The sequence below is a fragment of the Lissotriton vulgaris genome, chromosome 10 (genome assembly GCF_964263255.1).
Source record: "Lissotriton vulgaris chromosome 10, aLisVul1.2, whole genome shotgun sequence".
NCBI classification, from domain to species: Eukaryota; Metazoa; Chordata; class Amphibia; order Caudata; family Salamandridae; genus Lissotriton; species Lissotriton vulgaris.
Window position 1 is genome coordinate 275,805,974 of NC_141698.1, and position 17,202 is coordinate 275,823,175.

Genomic DNA, 17,202 nt, shown 5'->3' on the forward strand with positions numbered 1-17,202 from the left:
AAGAGATTTCAATACCGGCTCAGTCAGGGGGGGCGTCCACCCCGGCTGCCGGTGATGCTGCTGATGATAAGCAAATGGCAGAAGACGGGGCCGGCTAGCTGCCCGCCCCTCTGTTTTTAAGAGCATCATTTTTAGTCATTCACCCCTTTTACGGTTCTTAGGGAAAGGCAGGGGTGTCAGCGAGTTATTTTATCCCCCACCCTCCGCCTGAATAATATCTTTACATTTTGAAGGAGTGCCCGGCTTTTTACCTACGAATAATAAGTCTAATTAGCTCAATGCAGTCAAACCAAGACTACAAGTACCATAATGCCACAATAAATACCATGGAGCAGATTTACAAGCCCCTTGCGACACATTTACGCTGCCGTTGTGTCACTTTTGTGACGCAGCGGCGGCGTAAACAATTTTCACGTTGCGACTTATTGCAGATGCGTTACGTTGTAAAGCCCTGCCCCACATGAAACCTGCGTCAGGTTTCATGTGGGCGTTCTGTCGCAGGGTGGGCGTTCCCTCGCAGGAAAGCCCAGTGAAACTGACGCAGTGAAATCTGCAAGATTTCACTGAGTCAGTTTTACGACGCTGCTGCGTCAAATCCTTACGCCTGCTTGAAGCAGGCGTAAGGAGTGACGCACCACGTTGAGTATGGGTGGCCCCTGTGCATTGTAGGAGTTGCGTCGCGCTTGTGACGCGACTCCAGCAATGCGCCGTCATACGCCACAAGATGCATCACGCATCTTCCCTTCCTTGCACCATGGTGCGCCGCATTGTAAATGCGGCGCATCTGTGGTGGCGGAAGGAGGGGATTGCATGACGCATCTGTTCTGGCGCATCCGTGCTGATTTGCAGATATGCGCCAGAACATGTAAATATGCCCCCATGACTGGAAGCTGCGTTCATGATGACATTGAGTGTGGTGGTCACCTACCCTTGCATCTTGAGTCCATCCGTCCCCGACTTCATCACCCCCTCCCCCACACACATCTTTCTCCGACACATAGGCTGGCACAGTGAAAACAGACCATGCATAATCTAACAAGTGCACATTCAAAGCAGAGTAGTTATCCAAAGCACAGTCCATGCTCTTTCATCGTAACACCACAGTGTTTACTTTTTTGGGGGGGAGGGGGGCACTGTTGGGGTCATAGGTCTACTCCCATTGTGCAGCCAGAGAACTCAAGTTGCCCCATCACTGTGAGTAGTTTTCACACAGGTCTTTTCCCTTTTTATTCTGGTTTTTGCAGTTTTGCATTTTGTTTTTCCCAGTATGAAAACAGCATTCTAACCGTCGAGCCTAACATATCGATTTTCCCAACTACAAATACTCTACTACATTGGTACCTGTGGTTTTGCATTACAAACACAACAATATACACAGCCTTGAGTTTCTTTCTAGGTAACTCATTTACTCCATGTTTATTCTTTGCATTCACAAATTCAAGAATGCAGAGAAAAAAAACATTGTCTTGATGAGCTACTCCTGCATGTACCTTAGAATCTGAGACCTTTATCTTGGGTGACCAACCTACTGCAGGTAATTAAGAACACTGTGCAGGTCTTTCTTGTGATAACCTAATGCATTCTGGGTGCTGTAGTCTTTTTTCGGTCTCATTGAATTACTTAGACAAAAACACCTGAAACCAATCGTCTGTAGGTGAAAAGTTCAGGACTGGAGACAGTGTCCGTAATGACCTGGAGTGAGGTGGTCATCCTCAAACTCATTATATTGGTACTCCTATTTTGCTTGGCACTTGTAGTTTTGATTTTCCGTTTGCAAATACAGTGAAACAATGCTTCTTGTAGATTTCATTTTCACATTATACAGTAGTGGAAGTATTGGAAATGCAAAGGTAGAACTAGGTGAGCTGTGGGCTACCTGTGACGAGGAACAATCTGATATTTCTGCGTACATGGATCCCTTAATTACATCACATCGCTTTACATTCTGAATGGAGTTGTGGACATGGAATCTAGGAATCAGTGGTGTAGCTAGGCCTTATGCAACCAGTAGCATCTTCCGCCCACGGTCGCAGGTAAGAGCAGGGGGTGAAACCGTCGCCCCCAAAACTCGTGCCGCCATGAGGGAAACAACCCACCTACTCTTGTTACGCCACTGCTAAGAATGCATTCTGCCCATTGCGTACCATTGGCTTTGTCTTCTGCAACTCACATTTGCTTGCTTTCCATTTTACTGGTTATATTTGATTTAGGCTGTCCAGCACATCTTACTCCCTTCCATGGAGCATAGCCTCTTTACCAGCTTTCTCAGTAGTTCATTGTATTCTTCTACAAGTGTTCACTTGCTGGGAACTCTTTTTTTCTTTTCCGTAAGGCATTCCATGAGAGTACATGTATTTTCAGTTGTCTCATTTGTATGCTTATTCACAGCAGTAAACGTGCTGTATTTCTTGGAAAACATCTCGCATGCTGGTGAGCAACACATTTTCTGTCTACAAGCTTGTTTATTTGGTCAATGCTGTTTACCCCCAAAATAACCAAGCTGGAGTTCAGAAGTAAATAAGCAGCAAACAAGCCTTTACATTTTGGTTTTATCGTGTCACATTTGCTGTGTATTCAAATGAAGAGGTCAAATGTCATGCCCTGTCATGTGAGGGAGGTTGGTGTTCACTTTTTTATTTCTGACTGCAAAGTGAGAGGATTTATGTGAAAATCTTGCTGGGTATTGGGGGTTTGAAAGGAAAAGGCTGTAGGATGTTAATTTCTTTTTAGCTCACAACACATTTAAATGCCAATAAATTAACTGCACAATATTTCTGAATGTAGCAGAATTAGGAAAGCATACATAAAGCAATTTTTTTGTAATTTTGAAGTGTGGTGGAAACAAACATTTTACCAAACTAATACACTGGGTGATTATGATTTTCAAATTCAGGTAGCGCTGTTTTGACTAAAACAGTGTCCGCATAAAGCACTCCTCTGGGGTGGAACCCCCGTTATTATTAAGTTGAAGGTACACAAACTTCAAAACGTTTTCTTTATATTTTTCACATTTATTTTAAACCATGTTGCGCCTCAATGGTATTCAAGAATAACGTCGTCATAAATTAATTTGTTTATATATTCCAAAATTATCGTTCTGATGCATGAATGCAACTTGCTTCAAATCCTGATATAGGATTAATGCTCCCAATGCATTTCGGGACGAAGCCCTTCATCAGGAGAACGTTCTGTGAAACAAATTATGGTTCAAGGGGATCATTGCTTCCACAAGTTGGCACAGTAAATACATTGTATGCACACATGTGAAAGATATCTAAATTTCAAAAGGGTGCAGTTCACAACATGTTAGTGAATCTTTCAAGTGAACCATGGTGCACTGTCTGACGTTGACCTCATTATACAAAAATTGACAAATAGGAGAAATGGTAAATCCAGCTCGTTGTGTATCTATCACAAACAAAACGGGTGAGACACTTCATCATGCGGTAAAAAAGTGCATCAAAAGAGCGTGAACATGACTGTGATGAGAACAGCTTTAAATGTGAAGCCAATCGTGTGGGGTTTAAAACATGAGTGTACTGAGAAAGTGATACTCAAGAGGTCTAAAAATACGGTGCTTGAGAATGCAGTGAAAACGTACGTGAAGGATCGGGTGGTTCTTTATAGTATGCAACGAGTCAATTACAATCTGCATAAATGTTCTTTTTTCGCTCCAAACTCTAGACGGTATAATGAAGTTGAAATCAGAAAGCGGTCATACAAAAGTATTATGATGGTGTCGCCAGCTTGGTACAAGTGCAATTCTTACCGAATAATATACACGGTGCCTCTGAAACTTGGTGTGTGACCGCGTACTGGTCCAAGCATTTACGATCTCGAGCCCGCTGAAAGCTGAAGTTAAACACTAAAACGCCGTCACCATCTTGAAATGGGGTGTATTGAGATAATAATTCTGAAGTCTGCGGACTTAGTGACCATCTTGTAGTGATGGTTAATGGAATAAAACGCGAGTGGAAAGAAGCGTATGAGAAAAATAAAAAGTGCACAGTGTGTGAAATACGGAAAACAAGGAAAAACTAAAAAAAACAAGTGCATGCTGGGATAGTCCCTAGTATGACGAGGTGACACGAACATAGGTGTAAAAATGACAGTACATACTGGAATCGCCCCTAGTATGACAAGGTAACACAGACATAGGTGTAAAAATTTAAACCAATGACAATGGGTTATAGTTACTAAACCATTAGTTCATCATTAGCACAAAAAATATTATGAAAGAAAGTTGCAAATGGAAAACATCCACACGACTAATTGAAATCACTTTACAGGTAGCAACTAAGTTTTAAGCATCCATTAAGACCCTTCGGGTAACAAGCGTCCACTTTTTTTATCCAGTAAATTACACAGTGTAACAATTTCTTTCTGTTGTCAACACCTTCCTTCACAGGAACAACTTCCAATACCAAGAATCTTAATTGACTCACATTATGCTTATGCATGGTAAAATGAGGAGCAACTTTTGCTTTCTCGACATGATTTCTTATGGTACTTTTGTGCTCGATTAGTCGTGTTTTGATTTTTCGTTCAGTTTTTCCCGCGTAAATGAGCCCGCATGGGCACTTCATGAGGTAGATCAAATTCTTAGAATTACACATCGCTGTGGTAAAAAACCTGATAGGAGTACCCTTAGTGGGATGGGACATTGTTGTGCCCCTGATAATATTATTGCAATGTCCTCTAATTCAAACAAGGTGAAGTTCCTTTGTACGTGAAGCCTTTAGGATCAGGTACTGTATTTAGAAATTCTTTAAGATTTCTTGTACGTTGGTATGCGAACAATGGACAATTATCGAAGATACCTTTGAAATCAGTTTCATTCTGTATCATAGGCCAATGTTTAAGCATGATTTTCTTAATCTGGTAGCTTTTTGTTGAGAACTTCAATACAAACACAGGTCTATTACTGGATTTTTCTCTATTTTGTGTAGTCAGTAGGGCTTTACGGTCAGTTTTTTACGCTCTTTTAGCTGCTGATGCTAAGATTTTAACTGGGTATTTTCTCTCTTTAAAATTCGTTACGATCTTCTTTTTATTCAGTTCATACAATGCTGGCTTGGAGAAAATTCTTTTTGCTCTCAATAATTGCGAATATGGTAAATGTCTCTTGAGGGCCATCTGGCGACAACTATTGAAGTGCAAGGTGTTATTCCTGTCGGTTTGCAAGTGTCTGTCTAAATATTTAGCAGTTGGTTTGTGGATTTAATTTTTGGTTGGCACAAGAGGACGGAATGGAGGTTTGTGTAGATCTGTATGCACCTTCGGCAACATGTGTAGATACAGACTCTTGGATCAAATATTTTTCATCCTTCTCGGTAATCACATCATTAATACATGCCTTGTCAATGATATCTTTGAGTGTTTTCACAAATTCCTCAGTTGGGTTAGTGGGTAATTTCATGTACAGATTCATGTCATGAACATGGTCGTCAACAGGGGGCGTGGCTACGATGCTGCAGCGCCATGGCGGTTCTTCCGTGAGCTCCGCTTCTCAGCGGACCTCCTCTCTTCCTGTGAGCTGCTCTAATGCTGCTTTTGCTCCTTGAAACACTTACTCTGGTGTTGGAAGATGAGGAGCTCCTGTTTGCGATGTCGGCGGGTCCCCTCTACCGCCGCTGGCTGAATGACGGCATTTATCTGCACTTCCTCACATCGCGACGCGGATGGCCGCCATTTTAGGCACCGCAACCGCATCTCCTTAGCACGGCGTTCTCCTTCTGGTGACAGCGACCTCGCATGGTTCCCACTGCTATGCTCAGGTTTCTATGCCCTCTTCTTGCTCTTTTTTAGCATTTTTCTAAATTTTTGTGGCACCTTCTCGTGATTATTGCCTATCTGCAGCCTTTTTGCCTCAGAGTGCATGTGGCTGGCTGTTGTTTATGCCTTGTTGGAATAGTGTTTAGGCAATATATATTTTCCCTATGCATTGTGAGGAAGCTTTTTGAAGAATGCTGTGAGCCGTCCACCAGCTCTTAATATTTTTTTTTTCCACGACTAGAGGGCTTATTTCTGCATACTGACCTTCTATATCCCCTGCAGCTAATTACTTTTGTATGACATTCCTGTTGTAGCTGTGTGCGGCCGCTACTCAATAGCCGCTGAGCATACTTCCTTCTTCGCTACACAACATATGGAATTTTACTTGTGCATTACTTGAGGATTTTTGGTCCATCTGAGTTTATATCAGTTGTAATTTTTTTTTTTGCTGCATCAGTTTGCTGTTTTCTTTCTACAGCACTGTTATTATCATAATGGCTACTGACTCTAACTCCTCCAGGTCTTCTGTCACAGGCACAAAATCTAAAAGGCAAAAAAATGACCCGCCGTCCCCTATTCACTCATCTCAGAACCCTGTTCTTGACTCCATCCTGGAAGAAGTGCGGGGTCTCCAGCGTTTTATGTTGGCCACAAATGAAAAATGTAATCAAATTGAGGAGAGATGGATCGTTGTGGAGACTAGAGTACTTAATTTAGAACAACCTGTTGGCGTCTTTCAGGATATCTTGACAAAGATTCCAATATTAGAGCAGGAAGTTCATAAATTTAAAATTCATACAGAGGATTTGGAAAATCGTAATCGTCGCAATAACCTACGCCTTTATGGTCTTCCGGAAAATGTTGAGGGACCCAATTTGGTCCTTTTTCTTCAAGAATTTCTTCCAGAACTCCTTGACCTCACATCTTCAGATACTCCCCATAACATACAAAGAGCACATCGTTTGGATCGTCTTACACCTAACCCTATGAAACCACGTGGTATAATTATGTTGTTCCTGGAGTTAACAGAATTGATGTCTGTTCTGAAAGCTGTTAAACTTAAACAACGTCTTACTTGGTCTAGTCATAACATCTACATCTCGCAAGACATCTCTAATGCAACCAACACACATCGAAAGGAGTTCCTAGCCCTGCATCCTCAGATGAGACACCTTAATCTTCAATATGGGATACTTCATCCGTGTCTCTCCAAGATCTCTCATGATGGTCGCTCAAGGTCCTTCGATGATCCTGAGAAATTGAAACTTTTTCTCCAATCATTTTCTTCAACTGGAATGGACACTAATGTCTGATGATACTGTTTTTCGGCTCCTCCAAATTCCCATATCTACATAAACAGCTCATTTGTTTTCTCCTATTCACTTAACATGTTCTCCTTATTTGCCTTCTGACGTCCTTTCCATGCATCATCTTCAACCATGTTTCATTATTTTTCCTTTACTTTCTTTTCTTTCTTATTTATTGCACTTGATTCTCCTCTTTTTTAGGCTCTTGTTTTTCTAGATTCCTTCTTCTGTCTCACGAGATCTGCTTCGCTCTGTGTCACCATGCTCTCCCATCATTGCCTTTTTCTCTCTTTACAGGTCTGGTCGCTGTGCCATGACCTGTTTGTTCGCTTTCTCCTCTGTAATCTTTCTTCTTTTTCTCTCTTTTCTTCATTTTTCCCTCTATTCATCTATTCTTGCCTTTCTTTTCCTCTTATCTCTATCAGTGTAACATTATTTTCTATCTTTGTTCTCTTCTTAATGTATCCTGATATTGTGGGTATTTTTGTAGTATGCTTTATATGTAATTTTTTCTTGTGGTCTGTTTTTTTTGTAGCTGTATTCCTGAGGTTTATCGAATCCAACTGTGTTCTCCCCTCCCATCCCTCCATTATGTGTAAATTTGTTTTGTGGAACTTCCGTGGTCTGGGGAATCTAGTAAAAAGACAAAAGTTACTGTTTCATTTATCTAAACTTCACTCACAGATTGCCTTCCTTCAGGAAACTCATTGTTCGGATGTAGAATCTCTTAAATTGAAACAACAGTGGGCGGGTCAAGTTGTTTTTTCTCCTGATTCCAACAAAAAACGGGGTGTTGCGATATTATTTCACAAAGCTTTGGCAATTCAAATTTTATCTACACAAAATGATGACGATGGCAAAGATTGTGATGCATAACAAAACAATAGTCTTATTAAATATATATGGTCCTGTTACGCCTGATCCTAAATTTTGGAATGACATTAAAATTCTTTTATCCTCGATTGATTGCCCAAATTTCATTATTGCTGGCGATTTCAACCAATGGTTAGATCCCTTTTCTGGTCAACTATCTAATTGTGAATTTCAACCTGACAAAACTCATAAAGCTTTTCCATCTGCCATTGCCTCTCGCTCCTTATATGATGTTTGGAAGACATGTAATCCTGATTTACATGAATTTACTTTTTTTTCTAATGTCCATCATACCCGGTCTAGACTTGATTATATTTTGGTCAGTAAATCCTTACTCCCTACCATCCAAACCTCTGAAATTGGGTCCATTTTTATTTCGGACCACGCCCCTGTTCATGCCATTTTTGATTTCTCTCTTGCTTCCTCTCAATTCAGCCGTTGGAAACGTAACACCTTTTTACGATCAGACTCAAATTTTTTCAAGGAAGCTACCACTTTTATTAATGAGTATTTCATTTTTAACAACCCATCAGATACCTCGCTTTCTAATAATTGGGATGCATTTAAAGCAGCTTTTCGTGCCTTCACTATCTCTTATGTCTCGAGAAAGAAAAAGTCCTCGAAGAAGAAATATGAAGATCAACTACATAGAACATATCTATTACACCTCACGTTCACCCTTTGCCCTCATGACTTGATCAAAGCAAAATCCGAACTAAATAAATTAGCTACATCTGAAGCATGTAATATACTGCTCAAAATCAAATCTAAATATCATGGTGGGCAGAACAAAGCGGGTAAGATGCTAGCTAATTATTTAAAAATTAAATCTGAACGTAAAACTATTGGTCCTGTCCTTGATGAGTCCACTAACAAATTGGTCTCATCTGATGAGGATATTGCCAAGGTATTCCATGATTATTATAACTCACTTTATTCTGAAGATACTTTCCCCTCCTCTCCAAACCTAAACACATTCTTTTCAGGTCTCCCATCCCCGCCTTTAATTCCTGATGAATTCCTTGAACTAGAAAAAGGCATTACTCTCCAAGAGGTACTTAATGCCATTAAATCCTTTAAAAAATCCAAAGCCCCGGGACCCGATGGTCTCTCTATTGAATTTTACAATTCCTTTCAATCCATTTTTGCCCCTAAACTCCTTTCACTTTTTAATCATTTTATTTCATAGGCTAAAGCATCCGGTTCTTTTATGGATGCTCTAATTATTATCATTCCCAAACCTGATAAGGATCATTCCCATTGTAAAAACTATCGACCTATATCATTAATCAATTATGATTGTGAAACTTTTGCAAAAATTCTTGCCTTGCTTCCAGACTCGAAACCATTATTCCTCTCTTGATCAAAATTGACCAAGTTGGGTTTGTGAAAGGTAGATTGGCATCTGGCAACGCTCGGATGTTTGCTAATGTCTTTTCATATAGAAGAAAATAAAAACTCCCCCTTGGAGCTTTATCTTTAGATGCCGAAAAAGCATTCGATCGCATTAGTTGGTAGTTTATGTTCCATACCCTTCAATGGTTTGGTTTTGGACCCTCTTTTATTTTGTATGTTAAGCTCCTTTATTCTTGTCCTAGAGCCAGTATTTTTGTAAATAACCATTTTTCAAAATGTTTCCCTCTTTCCTGAGGTACACAACAAGGTTGCCCTCTATCCCCTTTATTATTTATATTGTGTCTTGAACCCTTTTTGTAACGTATTCGCATTAATTCTTTAATTACTGGCTTTAAGCATAACTCCATAGAAACTAAAATATCTGCATATGCAGATGATATATTAGTCTATATGTCTAATCCTGTTGATTCTCTCCCACACTTTATGAATGAAGTCCGATTATACTTAAGTATCTCTGGGTATAAACTTAACCTTTCTAAAACAGAAGTCTTACCCTTAAACTCTATATGTTATCAATTTATGTTCAATGCCTCTAATTTTGCCTGGTGTCCCTTAAAAATTAAATACTTAGGTATTTGGTTCTCTTCCTCCTTAAGTGATACACTTAAATTTACCTTCCATTCATTAATTGATCAAATTCAATCGCTACTCCTCACCTGGTCACCATTGTATCTTTCCTGGTGGGGTAGGTTAGACACCATTAAAATGATGATTGTTCCTCATGTTTTGTACACTCTATCTATGCTTCCTGTTAAGATTACAAATATATTTTTTTCACAAATCAATTTTATATGTAGAATTGCCTTAAGCAAACTTATTCGGCTAAAGGAAGAAGGCAGTGTACGCTTCCCACACTTTAAAGGTTATCATTCAGCTTTTTTGCTTAGACAATCTTTTGCATTAGCATATGATTTTCTGGATACTCCCATCCCAAGTTGGATCCTTTTTGAACGTTCATGTTTAAAAGATTTTCCTTTTCATCATGTAATCTTTATGTCCAACTGTAACTTTTTGTCCTCCAATCCTATTTTAAAATACTCTCAAATTTTATTAACCCTTTAATTGCTGCCGTCGGCCATTGGCCGACGGCAGCACTACCTCCCGAGTGCTGCCGTCGGCCAATGGCCGACGCGGCCCAGCCCGCGCACAGAAACGCCCGCACCGCGGCAGAATTACCGCTGCGGTTAATGGGTTAAATACTACGTTTTTTAAGGATTTTACACCATTGCAATGTTTCTTGTCATCTACTATATGGTCTAACAGATTCCTTAAATACAAAGGCAAATCTTTTTGCTACAAGTATTGGAAAGAAAAGGGCATTATTTTTGTACATCAGATGCTTCATAATCTCTCCATTGTTCCGTTTCGTACCTTGCAGATGAGTTATCAATTGCCTGACTCTTTTCTTCTTGAATATAATATTATTGTTAATGCCATACAATCTTCCCTGACCACTTTCTGTCTCCTCCCTCACACACCTTCTATTACACCAGTTACTCCCCTTTATCTTTTATTTACATTTCATAGACCTAAAGCTGCTATTATATATAAGTTAATGCTATCTGATGTCATGGAAAGACCCAAATCCCACACTGAAATTGCATGGGAAACTGATTTGTCTGTTTCTTTTCCAATTATAACCTGGGAAAAAATATGGTCTAAGTTATTCAAAGTTTCTGCTGCTGTACGTATAACCCAATCCTTATATTTTATTTATCACAGAGCTCTTATTACCCCAGTTAGTATTTGTAAATTTTCTCCTGGTTCTTCCCCATTATGTTGGTCATGCTCCACTGAAACGGGTACGTTGAAACATCAACTCTATGATTGCTCTAATGTTTTCTCATTTTGGAAATCAGTTTGGAACACTTGCATGTCCATTTTCAAATGTAATGTTACCTTATCACTACAGAATGTTTTTCCAGGTTCTTTATCACCTGATATGAATGTTGTACCTTCTGGTTCCAAGTTATTTGACCTTTTTATCGCATTAATTTGAAGTTATTTTATCTTCATGGAAAGATAACTCTAAATTATCTTCACTAACTTGGTGGAATTTTATTTGTGATGAACATAGGATTTCTACTGTTTCCTCTTCTTCTTTATCTCTAAAAATAAAATCTGATCTTCTTTGGCTCCCCTTTACTGTGTATTTTTCCTCTCACTCTTCCATACTCTAACTCTCTTTTCCCCTCCTTTTTCTTTTTTCTTTCTTTCTCTCCTTTTCTCTTTCTCTTTCTTTTCTTTTCTCCCTACTCTCTTCTGTTTCTTTTCTTCGTTCTTCATAGGTTGTTCTTTTGTCACATGACGTTCGCCTGATTGTTTCACTTTATTTATATATGTATTACATTTTTGGCTTTTTTTGTATCTTCTGTATTTAAAAATGTAATAAAAATTTCTTAAACAAAAAAAAAACATGGTCGTCAACACTTTGATTGTAAAATGAAGAATCCAAAATGACAAGTGTGCTGCCCTTATCAGCCTTACAACATCTGATGTCTTGATTGTTGGAAATTTGGGTAATGACTTGTTTTTCATTGGTACTAAAGTTAGTGGCTTTCGAATTGTTTTTTTTTTTAACAATTCCTGTATTTCTTTCAATGTGATAGTTTCGTAAGAGTCAAGAATCTTATGGCTGATTGGTGCCATAAATGTACTTTTGCTTCTCAAACCCATCAAGGTGCCTTCTGACGATGTTAATGGTGGAGTCATCACATTGCTGAAAAAATGTTTCAAGCTGAGATTTCTCATGAATTTAAACAGACTGATTTCAGCATACCCATCAGCACCCAACTGTGATCTACAAATGTACCTCAGACTCACAATTGGATTATCCAGAATAAAGGTGTGTACCGCACAGACCCATTGATCTAATTGATTATGATTTTCAACACATTATCATTTGTGTGCTGTAAAGTTTTATCAGTAAAGCTCTATGTGCAAAAGTAATGGTAATTTCAATTGAAAATGTTTTGTCTGCCATCGCAGTGCACTCCCTCATCATGCATGCTTCACTTTACACCACTCCACTATACAACACTTTACTCCACTCTATGCCTCTCCACTCTAAAACATTCGAATCCATTCTACACTACTCCGCTCTATTACATTCTATGCCACTCTACTCCACTCTACACCACTCTGCGCCAATTCACTGTACTTCAATCCACTGTATGCCACTCCACTCTTCGACACTCTACTCCACTCTATATCGCTCCACTTTACTCTACTCCACTGTAACACACTATACTCCACTCTATGGCACTCCACTCAATGCCACTCCATGGCACACCACTCTGTAGCATTCCTCTCTGTGGCACTCCTCTCTACAACAGTCTACTCTATGAAACTCTACAACGCACTTCTCCGCCAAACTTCATTTCAAAACACTTTTCGACACTTACTCAAACCACACTCTACTCCACTGTACACTACTGTAGGTTATGACACTCCCTGTCACTTTACTCCACTCTGTGCCACTCCTTTCTATGACACTTTACTCCACCCTACGGCACTCAACTACTCACCTTTATGCCACTCAATTATACGGCACTCTACTCTATGACACTCTACTCCACTCCATGCCACTCTACTTCCCTCCACTCTACAACACTCCGCTCTACACTACTCCATGCCACTGTGCTCCTTGCCACTCCACTGTATGCCACACCACTCTATGACACTGTATGCCATTCCACTATACTCCACTCTGACACTCCACTCTATGACATTCCATTCTACTACACTTTACTCCACTCTACGCCACTTCAATCTACCCTTTCCACTCTATAGCACTGTTCACCACGCCACTCTATGCCACTCCACTATGCGCCACTCCATTCTATGCACTCCACTCTATAATACTCTACTCTATGCTAGCCACTCCACTGAAGGCCACTCTACTTTAGACTACTCCACTGTACACCATTGTACTTCATTCTATGCTTCTCCATGCCACTTTACTCCATTCTACGCCACTCTACTCCACTATGTGCATTTTTACTCTAGGACACCCCACCCCACTCTCCGCTACTCCACTCCACGGCACTCTAATCCACAAAAATCGACTCCACTCTATGAACTCTACTCCGCTCTACACCAATCCACTCTATAACACACTACCCCACTCTGACACACTACGACACTCCACTCTACACAACTTTGCTCCAGTCTACACAACTTCACTCTATGCTACTTCACAACACTCTACTCCACTCTACACACCCCTACTCTACGACACTATACTCCCTACGCTATTCCACTCTGTACCATGCTACTTCACGACACTCTGCTCCACTCCAAACCACTCCTCTCTATGTAACTCCTTGACACTTTACTCCACTCTACGACATTCCACTGCAGGGCACTCTACTCTGCAACACCCTACTCCACCCTTTGCCACTCCACTCTCTGCCTCTCCACACAATGTTACCCTAGGACACAACATCATTCTATGACAGTCTACTGTACGCCACTGCACTCTACTACATTCTACTCTAATTCAGTTTATGACACTCTACTCCACTCTATGCCACTCCATTCTATTCCACTCCAAGACACTCTATGCCACTTCATGACACTCTACTGCACTGTACAACACTCCACTCTACGATACGTTACACTATGGCACTCTATGCCATTCCACTCTACGATTATGTAGTCCACTCTACAACACCCTACTCCACTCTACGACACTCAACTCTACAACACTCTGCTCCACTAAACACCACTCTACTCTATGTCATGACACTCCACACCATTCTCTTCCACACCACTAACTTTTAGTCATGCTGAACAGCAGCCATGCTGGTATACAACACGGTTAAAATACATTGGCCAAGCCGGCGCGAACTATTGGCTTTGCCAGTGCTTGTTTTATATGCATTGAGAAAACATGTAGTCCGATTTTCATAATGGGAGAAACAAAACTACAAATCCCAAAATTTAAAGTATTCCTAGTTTTTACCTTGTGCCCTTTCCACAATTAAAAATGGCTGTTTTTCGACCATTTCTAAAAATACTTTGGGAATTTACACCTCGCCCAAAATATTCGAGGCCTGGCGGTAGACTAATAAATAATCTGCTTAAATATTTGGAGGAAAGTTGTGCTGTCTCCAAACGTTCTAGGACTGGAAATAAAATAGTAAATTTGATCTCTCAGTGTCTGCCACACAAACTGCTGCCCTGAGGGCTCAGTTCAAGGCAAGAAACAAGAAAGTGCAAACAAGTCCTGGCCTGGAGAACCTAGTTGCACACGGACCTGGAAATCTCAGCCTCTTTTCCCAGAATTCAGAGTAATATTATTTCACAAGCTTGTATTGGCTGAATTCAGAGCCACCAAGTGACCCCATGTCATATGTAACAATTCTATGTTCTGGATTTTCAGCAAAAATGCATATTGCTTGCTGGTGGTTTTAAATCCATACTTTTACAGGTACATGGGAAACTACAAGTTTCAGAATACAAAGTGTTGTTGTCTAACAACTGAAGACTGGCTGAAGGTGTAACACAGGACAAAGGCACCACTTGGCAGCTGTGTCAGAAGGCAGAACATAAAAAAGTTATGCAGCAGCACCTGAAATGGGGTTGTGGGTGGGAGGGAGAGTCTCTTATGGTTGCTGAAATATGTAGTTTGATCCCATAAGTTGTCTTCGAACTCTGGCATGACCTCCATTAAGTTGTTGTTTTTGAACCAACATCTCTTTGCATACTGGAACTTGTTGTTTTGTTCTTTTCTATTATAAGTATAGACCTCCAAGCTCCAGCATATGCATTCGTCTTTGCTGTTGTAAAGCAAACTTCTCATAATTGTATGTCTTCAAGCGCTCTGGGCTTTAGAGACGGTTGTATGACCAAGGCACCATGCCTGCCTCCACAACGCGGTCCTAACAACAAATGTGTATTGACCATGCATTCCTTCACCACGCAATTTTGTTGTAAAGGCTTGCTTGGTAAAGGGATATGCATAGTAAAGATCACCACTACCCTGACCACTCCTTACCCTAAGCCCAAAAATCCTATCCCCTACTCTTCAATCGGCCGCCCCAGGATGGCAAACTCAGTGACCTCCACAGGCGACCAAAGGGCTAGCTACGCCACTGGATTGATTGTCTCTGTGTAATATGTGTGATGTAAAAGGTTCTGACACCCTACACTGGTATGAGGGACGCTATAATTCTAATTTAATGCATCTGGGAAGAAGTAGTTATGGAGTCATGAGGGGCACTGTGGAAGGGAAGTAATCAGGGAATTCCTGACGGAAGTGGACATTGGGGGCGCCAACAAACATTGTTGCACATGGCGCCACCAGAGCTAAAGCCGGCCCTGGCTAAAAGTCAGGGTTAGCTGAAGGTAACCCTCATGACATGGGGCCAGGACAGCTTTTGTGATATTGATGTCCCTAGTAGATGACGGTGGACTCTCATCTTTGAAGGAGATACTGGGACTCCTTGTGATGTGTGGGGGATTCATTCCTGAAAGTGATGGTGGTGGTTAACATTGGTGCAGATGTTGGCACTGTTGGTATAATATAGGAGTTTAACCCACTCCTCTGGGAGAAAAAGGGGTTATTGCTAGATTGGATCTCACCCCTTGCTGAGAGATTAGTTTTGCGTGTTTGATGTAAAGAAGGGTTATAACCCTGGAGAAGACAGTGTTATTTCTGGTGGGTACTCGGGGAAGGCATAGATGAAGTTGGGATTTTCACCTTGGGTAACACTCTCCTATGTCTGCGGGCCTCTGCTCAGGGAGTTATGGTGGTGTCCATGAAGAGTCTCGCTCATCGTTGGAGGGAAGGGTGATCTCAAAGCAAGATCAACTAGGGGGCTTCAGAAAGCTTCTTAAGTTTCATTTACTCCCAGCGTCTCCAATGCCTGTCTCGCTGGATGAAGTCTGAGCATCACTACCAGGCCTGAGTGCATGCCATCTGGCATGGTCTGATGGGCACGAGCACTGGATAAAAAGTCTCTTTGCGAAGGGTACAGGGTTTCAGGGGAAATGGGCAAGAAGAGGGCCTTACGGAGCTGCAAAGAAGTAACACAAGCATTGGAAATGCAATAGGTCTCGCATTAGAAAAGTTGGAGCTATTGGTCTTGTAAATGACAAATATTTTATTTATTTGTTAGTTTTTAAAATAGCTAAATTGATATCTTTGTCATTTACAATGCCAATAGTTATAACTTTTGCGAATGTGACACCTATAGCATTTGGAATGCAACATGTTTTGTATTTACGTGACTTAGATGGCAGCTCTGGTCGTTAGGCCACATCTCTAGAGAGCAGGAGAGTGCAGCAGGGGAGAGAAGCACAGCAAGGGGTGTCGGAGGATAGGGGGGGCAGCTGGGGTTCTTGGTGCTGGCTTCACTGGCCCGGGACCGTGGGGGTCGGTCCTAGGCTAGCTTGTGGGTTGGTGATGGGCGGAGTAGGGGCAAGGGGTCTTGTGCTGCACGCAGGCAAGGACATCGCTGGGTGGCAAGTAATTGTGAAAGTTACCGTTTAAAGGGAAGGACGAGGCGGATATTACATGTGTAGCAACATCATATTGTTGGAGGTCACTGGTTGGTGAAGAGGCACGCAAGGTATACTGGAGGGATTAGGCATATATTTGTGAGTACGGAGCTGGTGGGGGCTCCCAGCAGAGGCGACCAGTAAATGGAGCGATTAAGGCATAGAATGTTATTAAGAGCGGTCCCAGTGAAATGTACGGGTGGTTGGGCTCGGGGTGATAGCAGGGTGCAAAAGAGAAACTGTGGTAGAAGGAAAGGGCGCCAAAGGGATTGGGAGGATGGGGCACCAACGCAGGCAGCCACAGAAGACCCGGCGTAAGGGGTAA